Source organism: Emydura macquarii, unplaced genomic scaffold (genome assembly GCF_026122565.2).
Source record: "Emydura macquarii macquarii isolate MOO-44397 ecotype Brisbane River unplaced genomic scaffold, CSIRO-AGI_Emac_v2 contig_719, whole genome shotgun sequence".
Lineage (NCBI taxonomy): Eukaryota > Metazoa > Chordata > Testudines > Chelidae > Emydura > Emydura macquarii.
Genome location: NW_027130856.1, coordinates 18,283,173 through 18,294,024, shown reverse-complemented (window position 1 = coordinate 18,294,024; position 10,852 = coordinate 18,283,173).

Here is a 10,852-nt window from a genome sequence, read left to right as displayed (position 1 = left end):
TCAGTGCCTGTAAAGTGGTTGCAGTTCCATATCATGGCTTGAATGCAGATTGTGTCCAGTCTAGAGTGTTGGCTTCAATTAGATTAACTTGTAGTTGCCTTTTTGCTAGCTTCTCTATGAGCATGTCCAGGAACGGGAGGTTTGATGCTGGGCGGCGGTTGGCTAGAACCGATGCATTTAGGCTAATTTTCCTCAGTGTTGATTGGCCAATTGTGTGTTTGAAGAATGGAAGATTCTTTCCCTGAATGATGCATTGGTTATTTTGTTCAGGAGCTTGCACCAGTTGCTCATGACCCTCTTTTACAAGCCAGGAAGGGCCCAGGTTGGGTTCATAAATCTTGGACTGAGATTCATTTAGGGTGTTCAGCACTTCTTGAGAAGTGAATGTACTGAATTCTGGGAAAGCAGGCTGATTGTTGGATCATGGGAGCAGACATGGCAGGTCCAGGTTGAAGCTTTGCTGAATAGTTGTGAATTTTCTAGACTACATCTACACTTAAAATGCTACGGTAGCACAGCTGCAGCTATGTCACGGTAGCGTTTCGGTGTAGACACTCACTACAGTGACAGGAGAGGGTCTTCCCATTGCTGTAGTGAATCCACCACCCCAAGAGGCAGTAGATGATTGACAGAAGAATTCTTCTGCCAGCCACACTGTCTACACTGGTGGTTAGGTCAGCACAGCTACTTCTATCAGGGATGTGGATTTTTCACACCCCCTGGCAAGTGTATGCCAATGTAACTTTTCAGTGTAAACCAGCCCTCAGTGATGATGGTTTTTTGCAGCACTGTATGGGGTTCTGTTACAGGCTGCAGGCACTCAGCATTGATGAAACGTTTACCAGTCTGGAAAACTCCTTCACGTGGGTTTTGGCAGCTTCAGTGGAGGCCGATAGAAAGGTTCTCTGGGCCTGTGATATTGCCTCAGCATAGACTTGGAGGAATTCATTATGTTTCACCCTGTCTCCATCAGCCTTCGTCTTCCCCCAGTGTATTCATCCGCCAAGGTCCAGATCCTCAAAGGTATTTAGGCCTCTAATTTCCATTGAGATGAATGGAAGCTAGGTAAACACCTTTGAGAATCCAGGCCTAAGCGAGCACAGGGAAGGAGAGAGGAGTGAACTCACTCCTTTAGGGATTCCAAATTCAGTTTTGCCAAACTTTTGCAGGGCAGGTCACTGGCTCACTTGGGGTACGTCTACTGAGAGTGCTGGAGCGAGCCTCCCGGACCGACTCGGGGCAGCAGGGCTCATGCTTGCCCTTTGAAAGAGCTGTGTGTCACGGCTCTGAAGTCACGGCTTGGGCTGGAGCTCAGGCTCTGAAGCCTGGGTGGGCTTCAGAACACAACTCCCCCCACCGGAGCTGCACCTCAAAGCTCTGATCTGAGCACTAGGATGAGCCCCACTACCCCAAGTCCATCCCCCAGGCCTGGGAGGCTCGCTGCTGCAGGCTATGTAGGCACACATACCCCTGGAGACCAGGATCCTAGTGACTCTCACTCAACACATGGTCCGGAACAAGTCATATTTTTAAGACTAAATTTCCTTGGGGCAAGAACCATCTTTGTTTTCTATTGTCAGAATTGCCAGGTGAACAGCTGAGGCAGGAGCAGATGCAGGCTGGAACAGGGACTGGTTAATGTAGAAATGGCCATAGACTAGAGCAAGAGCAGTCTCAAAACTACTGGCAAGGAACGTGTTCCCAGCCAGGTAGCAATGTTGAGCAGACTGGAGAGAAGCCATCCCTTATGAGCCTATACACGTGCTTTGGGGTCACCTGGGTGGATCTTCGCCTGTAGACCCCTGGTTGAATGGCCAATCACAAGACTTGCAGGTAATTGCCTCTAATGACTCATCACACTCTCTGGCTCAGGAAAGACTCATCAGGCTTAAATAAGCTCGGGACTCAGCAGTAACTAAAGCTTAGGCTAGCTCAGAGATAACTCATCACATCTATGCACCTGAGCTTCTAAATAAATAAGCAGCTAGCACAGCCACAGAATCATGTGCAGGCATGTCTCTGATGTGAACAAATGCACTGCTTCCAGGGTTTATGTACGGCAAAAGAGCCTCGGTGGTAAAGTTCCATCCTGTACCATTCTTTAAGAAAGGAATGGCTCCCCCAGGAGCTGTAATGCCCTTGATGGAGGCAACTGGGATAACTTCCTCACCAACGGTATCTGCTTTTCTTTTTATACAGGATAGACTTTGAGCATGCCACAAATAGAGGCTCAGCAGCCTGGCACATTCAGTCTAAGTCACTAGGCTACAAAATCAGGCTCTGTACCTAATTTACCACCAGATTTAATTATTCAGTACGTGAAGCACATTTTTTAAATATAGCTTTAGCAGTCAAGAGGTGTCATGTTAATACTGGGCCATGCGTTTTGCCAGACAAACCCTGTAATCCTAAGCGTAGCATGAGTTGTGCCAGCCGGCCTGTAGCATCATGTTATGATCAGAGCTGAGGTTGATACATTATGGATGTGACATAACAAAGGTCTCTCTGAGGTCAATGGGATTTTGCAGCGATTTGAACAATTAGCTTTGCCACCCTTTCTAATGGATGTTGTCCTGTACCAACTACTGAGGGCCAGGTTCAAGGGGATGGGTTGGATTTCCGGCTTGTGTATATCAGCTTTCACCAGTGTATCACCAGTCGATCTGATTTTTATCCACACAGATCATCTTTCTTTTACGTTAGCACATACAACAGAAAAATGGTGCCCCCCAGGACTGCGTTGCATAATTCGGCACATGGAAATGTATCCTCTTACCATGGGCAGCTGCTAGGTCCAACAGCTTGTCTTCCAGCAGCTCTGTCTGTCTTTGTGAAAGGAATGTATGATCTACAACAATAATTAGGGATGTGGTGAATGTATTCACCATATTAGCTGCCACCTATGTCGGCTATCCCTTCCCGGGGGGTCAGAGGAAAAGTGTGGTAACCGAGCACTGATGCAGATAGTCTGTGATGACATGAGGTCTACGACCCTGTCGCGGCACTGAATGCTAATGTGATGTTTAATGGACAGCCAGAGCTCTGTCTCTCGCACTAAACAGGGACAGAGGGAGAGAATTGTATTGACTTGCACGTACCTTTCTTGACTGCTTGATGGTCAGCTTGGTTTCCAGTGAGGTCTCTGTGCTTGCTACTTTGGTGCCCTAGTCTGCTGCTACCCGGTGCAGTACGGATGCCCTTACAGGGACGCTCTCCCTCCTAGAGCTTGCTTGGCTGGTGGGAATGGGGTAGCTGGGCTGGGCAGGAGTCATGCTAGTGTGTTGTCTCCTGGCCTGATCTCGGTGACTACTACCAGCAGTGGGAGGGAAGAGGTGCCCTTAAAGGGACAGACCTGCTGAAGCTGTCCTGGCTGACCTGTGACATGGAGTCACTCCTCCATCACTGCTTCAGCAGTGCATAGGGGATGCTCTTAAATCTGCTGCCTGTGTAACCTGGTCCCTCGTGGGCACAGGAAAAGTTTGCTTTAGAGAAGTCTAGGTATCCTTTTCAGCTCATCTGTATTAGTGACTCACAAAGTGGAGGGGATATGGGACAATAACTATAGCCAAGATTTAAGCAAGACAAGTAAATGCAGTTCTTATAGAGGATCCAGGCTTCAGACCACCTTTGCCCATATGTGCCACGTTGTCCTGGGCATAATAACTCCATCAGTCAGGCTGAGAATAGGTGGCTGGGTCAACTACCGGGAAAAATAGGGTTTTTTTGCAATTTGGCAAGCAGGCTGCCACTATCTGAAGGGAAAGAACAGAAGAAGAAAACCAGATCTGCATTTCATGGCATCCCAGTGTGTGAGATTGCATCATGTCAGGTGGCAGAACATCACCTTGGATGACCTCCACAACAGAAACGTAGCGTGATGGCTGACTTTCCCAGACTTCAGATACTTGGGGAGATAGAGGGCCCCAGCACTGTCATGTCAGCACATCACACACAAGCACATGGACTCATACATGGCACTGCAGAATTAGTGTCTTACCAGGCAACTCGACAAAGACACTGCAAGTGCTTGTCTTTTCAGCCCCTGTTATCACATGCCCTGTCTTCCTCTGGAGGGCATGACTTGCATTTACTGTAGATCCACATTTGCATGCATGTACATACAGACCGACTTTGCGCATGCACGAGCAGACGTGCATGCAGATCCCTGCTCTGTGTACATGTATGAGTAGCTGGACAACTGTCTAGCTAATGTGCGCACACAAATCAAAGATTTGCACATGTATGTCCCCATGAAAAGTGGGCCTGTGTTTGAACACATGGAAATGGTCTTCTGCAAACTTACTGTGCTCACCATGAACATCTTCCCTCCTCACCTCTCTTGTCACTATAACTATCATTTGCCTTGACATTATAAGGGGCTGGCACTATCAAGGGATCACCGTAAGACAATGCATATTGTTGCCCCTTGACCTGAGCAGCTGACCAATATTTAGGGTCTTGCCAGGTTGTTTCCATCAGGAGGAGAAATTGATGATGGCGTCAGATATTTCTTTGGTGCAGTCCTGCTTGTTTACAACGAACGTAGACAAAGCCCTGCCTCCCAGAACACAGCAGGAAGTTGTCTTGCTCACAGTTTCCAAGCCTGTCATTCCTGTGCCCTGAGGTGCTCTGTCTGTGCTCTCACTCAGGGCCATACGCACAACGGCTTCTCTGACTTTCTGCTGGCTTTCTAATCACTTTCCTGTTTCTATCTGCCTTTGACACCTTCCCAGACAAACATAACTGCAAGCAATCTATTCCTCAGCCCCTGTGTTTCCAGGCCCCCGGTAACCCCCTCTTACTTCCCTGAGTTAGTTCTGACTCAGGCTTTTCTACATAGTGTAGTGCCTTGGGAGGTGGCTTCTATTGTTTCAGCTATCTTACTCCATAAAGAAGCTTAATTGCTTCTCCCATGTAGCCTGAATGGGAGAATGGCTAGCATGCTCATGAGCTTTAATCAGATCTCTGACTGTTTAGATGAAAGACATGCTTGCTGGCAGCTATTAAAACTTTCCAGCATAACAGGATTGTAAATACAGGTACCTTTTGTGAGATGTGTACGAGTTAGTCGAGAGCTGAGAATATGGTGCCTCGAAGATCCTTCCGGTCAGTCTTGCACTCTGAGAATCTTAGGGATTGTCCACACTTCACTTTCACAGCACAGCGACACTAGTACAGCTATGACGGCAGAGACCCTCCAGTGGAGACGCAGCATAAACTGACAAAAGGTGTAGCTATGCTATCAAAGGAATTCCACCTCCCTAAACTACTTCAGCTAAACTGACAGAAGCACTCTTCTGTCAGCATAACTGCACCTACCATGGGGGTTTTGCTGCCAGGGCTATGCCCTTTAGTGGGTGTGGGTTTTTGCACGCCTAAGCGACATGGCTATGCTGACAAATCTTAAGCCTCAGAGTCAGCATGTTTGCAATCATCAGAGTCCCTGAAAATTCCAGGGGGCACAGCATGGTCGATGCATTATATACAGGTGCCGTAACCATACTTTTCTCTCGCTACATTTTAACTAAACAAATAGCCTAAAATAGGAGCTAAACTCTGGGACCGAACCCAAAAGGAATAATTAAAAATGCAATGATATGAATGATTAAGTACAAGCATGATTGTTGTTTTAAATTACCCATTGCCAAGGTCATTTTGGTCTGGCCGTCGTGAGTAAACACCGTGTTTCCAGTGACAAAATGTTCCCTGCCATCCAGCTCAGGGATCCTGCTTGCTACCTAGGGAATGAATCCTTCTGGACTACAACTGAATACGAACTCAATTAACATGAGGTCTCCCCTTTGCCCAGTGGAACAGCATCGTAGCATATCTCACTTTGTGGTTCTGCCCAAGCATAAGCTAGGACACGTCTTGTCACTGAAAAAAATGCTTTAACACAGTGGTTCTCAATCTTTTTATTGGTGTGTGTGTGTGTGTGATGGGAGTGAGATAAAAAATGTCACCCGGTGACTCAAGAGCTGCAAAGGATTGTGGGATTTGGATAACAGGAGGATTTGGGGAGCCATTTGGTGAGTGAGGGTGGTGATGCTGCTGGCTGAAGAATATGTGGTGTGGGAGCTTATGCTGTTGGGTGAGGGTAGTTATATGGTGAAGGGTTGGTGTTGCTGTGGGTGGGCATTTGGGGTGAAGGATTGGTTCTTCGGGATGGGATGCTGGTGTTGCCAGGTGGAGCATCAGTGGGATGGGGGAGACTGCTGTTGTCAGATGGTGGTGCCTGTGGGTTTTGGTGGAGGAGACTAGTGCTGCCTGGTGGGGTATTTGTGGGGCGGGCAACTGGTGTTGCTTGTGGCGGGAGGGAAGGCTGGTGCAGATGCAGGTAGGCTTGTGTGATGATGGTGAGTTGGTGCTGATAGGTAGGAGCTCATGGAGTGGAGGCGGGGCTGGCGTGGCTGTATAATAATGGATGTGCAGTGTCGGTGTGCATCGTTAAAGCATTGCTGTGTTTCTCACCAGAGGTGGCTGTAGATGATGGGTGAAGAGAGTCCTGCAATTCCCTTCAAATCTTTTTAAGGATCAGAAAATTGTAAAAGTGTATTTTTGTAAAGCCAAACATATGGGGAAATGCCGTGAGTTTCAAAGCAGCAAACCATGCAGCTGAATACACTAATGAGTACGACATTTTGCCTAGATGTGGAGTATAGTAGACTCTCGCCTCTAATCTTTATATTAGAAAAACGTAATTGACCACAGAAAATGTACCACTGTGGGTATGTCTACATGAGGAAAAACCCCAGCTGCAGTGAATCTTTGAGCCTGGGTCTTTAGACTCAGGCTTGTGCTGCGGTGCTAAAAATAGCTGGGTAGACCTTTGGGCTCAGGATGGCACTCGGCCTCTGGAACCCACCCCCTCCCGCCGGGCTTCAGAGTCCAAGCTCCAGCCGACCCAGAACATCTGTAGGGCTATTTGCAAGGCTGTAATGTGAGCCCACGAGCCTGAGTCTATAGACACACCCTGCTTCGCTCACATTCCTGCAACCGCCCGACCTCCTATAACCTGGAGTTTACGCCAGGCTGCAGCCCTTGTTCCAGTTCCTCCTGAACCTCCTGCTGAGGTTCTGGCTGCACTTTTCCCCACACTTGTTTTTATATGCACACCCCGTCCGTGACCCTACAAAGTTGCGGGACCTCCTTGTCAACCTCCTCCTGGCCCTGGCCAAAGTGGCCATCTATAACACCAGGGAGAGAAGGCTGGCTGTGGGGCGGGCCGCCCTGCAACTGTGGGGCCTATCTCTGTTTCTCCATCTGTTCACACATCCAGGCAGAGTTCCTCTGGGCAGCGTCCGCTGGCTCCCTTGACGCCTTCCGGGAGCAGTGGGTGCTGTCCGGGGTTCTCTGCTCAGTGTTCCCTCCGTTTGACCCTTTGACCCTCACGCCCCTTCCTGGTTTTTCATTTGTTGTCTCACAAAATCAGTTGAGTCCTGGGTCCGGTGGCTCCTCCCCTTAGGCTAGGGGAGGGGCCTTTAGCAGTGGGCGGGCTTGCGCCTACCCACTGCCCCTGGCACTCAAATAGTAGCTGGAGTTTACACGTGAAATAGCCAAGCAGAAGCTTTAGCCAAAGACTCTGCTACTCTAGATGATGAGAAAAAGCTCAGAGTCAGTCCTCTGAGGTAGTTTTCATTGTAAACTTTATTATTAATGGAAGAAAAGAATAGACACCCTAGAGGGCCTGCGTGCACTTAATTGCTTTTCCGAACAACAATAAAAGAGTGAGAATCTATTTATCTATTGAACTTTTCTACTTCACTATTTACAGTTTTGCCATCTGCATCTAGCAATAGACCTATATCTGACCTAGGATTTTTCTCATTCCTGATTTATTTTTAAAATGCCTCTTTATTATCTTTAACCCGATTGGCAATTGATATTTCATGAATTCCTTTTTATTCCTTTATCAGTTGCCTACATTTTTAGTTGATATTCATTGCCATCTACTTTCCCTTTTTTCAACACGTGTGTGTGTGTGTAATGTTTTATTGCTACTTCCACATCTCCTTTTAACCAGGATGGTTTTAGGGGCACCCAGTAGGATGTCCTTGAACAGGTCCCAGTTGTCATTAGCACTTCCCACCCTAAATTTATGTTCCCAAACAGTTATGCCAACAACTACATTAATCTCTGAAAAAAATTGCACTTTTAAAGTTACAAATACACTTAATAATACTTGGTGCCATATTCTGTTTGCACATGGGAAACGTAACCAGATCATGCTCACTGATACCTAGGGAACTGCTAATTTTAAAGTCAGCAAGTAACTTTTCTTTGTCTGTCAGGATGAGGTCCAGTACTGAGCTGCCTCGGGTTGGGTGCAAGACTCTGTGTTGAGAAACTATCATTTGTTATTTTTGGAAACGCTATGGAAGTTTTGTCACTGGCCACACGGCATGTCCAGCAAATATCCCCAGGTTAAAGTCACCCATCAAAACACAGTTTTTCTTCCTACACATTAGGACAGATGTTTAAGGGCAGTTTGTCCTGTTCTCTAAGAAGATTGGGTGGTCTGTAACAGCTGTGCACCAGTATCCCCCTTCTTTCGTTTCATCAGTTAGAACTATAATCTATAAGCATTCAAAATCCTGTGATTCTGAGTTCTCTCTAACTCTGTAACAGGTAACGTTATCTTCAAAGGAAAGCCCCTTTTTCCCACTCTATCCTTTTGGAACAAGTTGTAATGGTCAATTTTAATATTCCAATCCTAAGACCCTCTCCCATCAAGTTTCAGTAATACCAATCCTATCTTTTTTTTCCGCATTAGTATATAATTTAAAAATCTGTTCCTTGCATGCCCCAAAGGGCTTGGATTTGTCGCTGTGAGGTGAGGCTGGTTTATATATTTGAGTGTTTGTACCATGACTGCCCAGTTACATCCTCCCCTTTCATGGTTAGTTTAAAGCTCCCCTCCCACCCCGACTACCCGAGCTAATCTATCACCCAGAAGATTGGTCCCCCTACTATTGAGATGGAGGCCATGAGACCCATACAACCCCCTTTCTCCACGTAGGTGCCCTGATGTTCCATAAAACCAAAATCTTCCTTGCATACCAGCCACTTAACCAATTGTTCACCTCCAGTGTCTTCTGCCTTCTTTCTTCTCTCACTTGAAGGAACAGAAAGGATTTCTGTGACAATAGTCTGGATGTTCCTCTCCTTCAGTAAATTCCCTTCCGAGATCTCTGAAATCTTCCAGGACCTGTGGAATGGTGCCCGATGCACTAACATTGCCTCCCATGTGGATCACTGCCAAGGGAGTCTCCTGCCAATTCAGAATATTGTTTAATCTAGTGGTGAGGTCCTTAGACTTTGCTCCTGGAAGAAAGCAAACTTCTTCCCCTGACATTACCTGCTCAGGATACAGAGAAGGGAGACTGCTCAGTCAAATGGCTGTAGGACTGTGTTGTACCCCAGCCTGGGGGTGTTTTTTGTCGCTCTCATTTTGCTTATGTTAACTTGTTTGGATTTCTGATTATGAACCGATTCTGATAAGAGTACAAGTTCCTTGGAGCAGGGATCATCTTACTTCCAGTGTTTGGAAGGTGCCTAGCACCTAGTGGGTGCTACTATACATACAATTAATAATAAAATGATACATTCCTTGTGGAAATCCCTTGCCAACTGCATCCCTCTTTTATTTTTGCTGAGTCAGCCCACCAACTCACACTACTGTAATTTGCCTGTACATACACACCCTGGGCGAAATCCTCATTTGGCATAAATCAGTGTAACTCCATTGAAATCAGTGAGAATCTGAAGCATATTATGTTTTAAACCATGGCATTACTGCCTAGAGAGATGCAGTGTTGTTGTAGCTGTGTTGGTCCCAGGATATTAGAGAGACAAGGTGGGTGAAGTAATATCTTTTACTGGACCAGCTTCTGTTGGTGAGAGTGACAAGCTTTTGTGCTTACACAGAGCTATTCCTCTGGCCAGATTTTTGACGGTATTTAGATAACAGACAATAACATATATCTAACAGACAACAGATGCAGATAATTACCTAGTGGAATTTACAATGGTGCCCAGGCACCGAACTCTCTTTAAAAAAATCTGACGCCGAGGCCCTGGGATAGGTGTCTTTTCAGTTCTTATTTAAATCAGAATAAATAAAATATAAACAGGGAGCCAGTTAGCTATAACTTCATCCTGATCAAATGTTGATCAACTTAACTTTTGAAAGATCTCACTCCCTCACTTGGATGACTTTAAAACATATCTAGTTCCGTTTGGCATATGCTAAATGTTTTGTATTTGATACTACAGAAAAGATCATACACTTTATATCTAAAGGCACAAGAACCATTATGTAATATTAAAGGTCATGAAAGTGAAACAGAATATTTTTTCCACTCTCAGGAAAGGGCTTTGTGTTATTATATGGGAGTACCTAGAAAATATTGTCAAGTGCAATCAAGTAACTTAGTGATTTTAAAATTAAAATCCATCAGTATAGATGCTCTCCATTGCTATTACAACTCTTGCAAAAATTGTTCACTGCTTCATCTTCACTTGTACTTGCCATATACAAGATTTATCTATTTGCAGATCAGAAATGAGATCATCTAATTGATAATAACTGTATCTAAAAGGCAGCTAGCTCCTTTATATATCTGCAAGTGAATATAAATGATAGTGTGCAAGGATATATATGCACTATTTAATCATTTAGATCCAATGTATCTATCTTCTTCAAGATTTGGCCTTTGTACAGTTAAGTTAACATAAATATTTCTTTGATGTAATGGTGCCCTTCAGTGGCTAGTTTGGTTAATTACAAGTATAAATTCTGTTACATGGCTCCAGATGATTCATGCAGATACTACGTGGAATGCACAAAGGT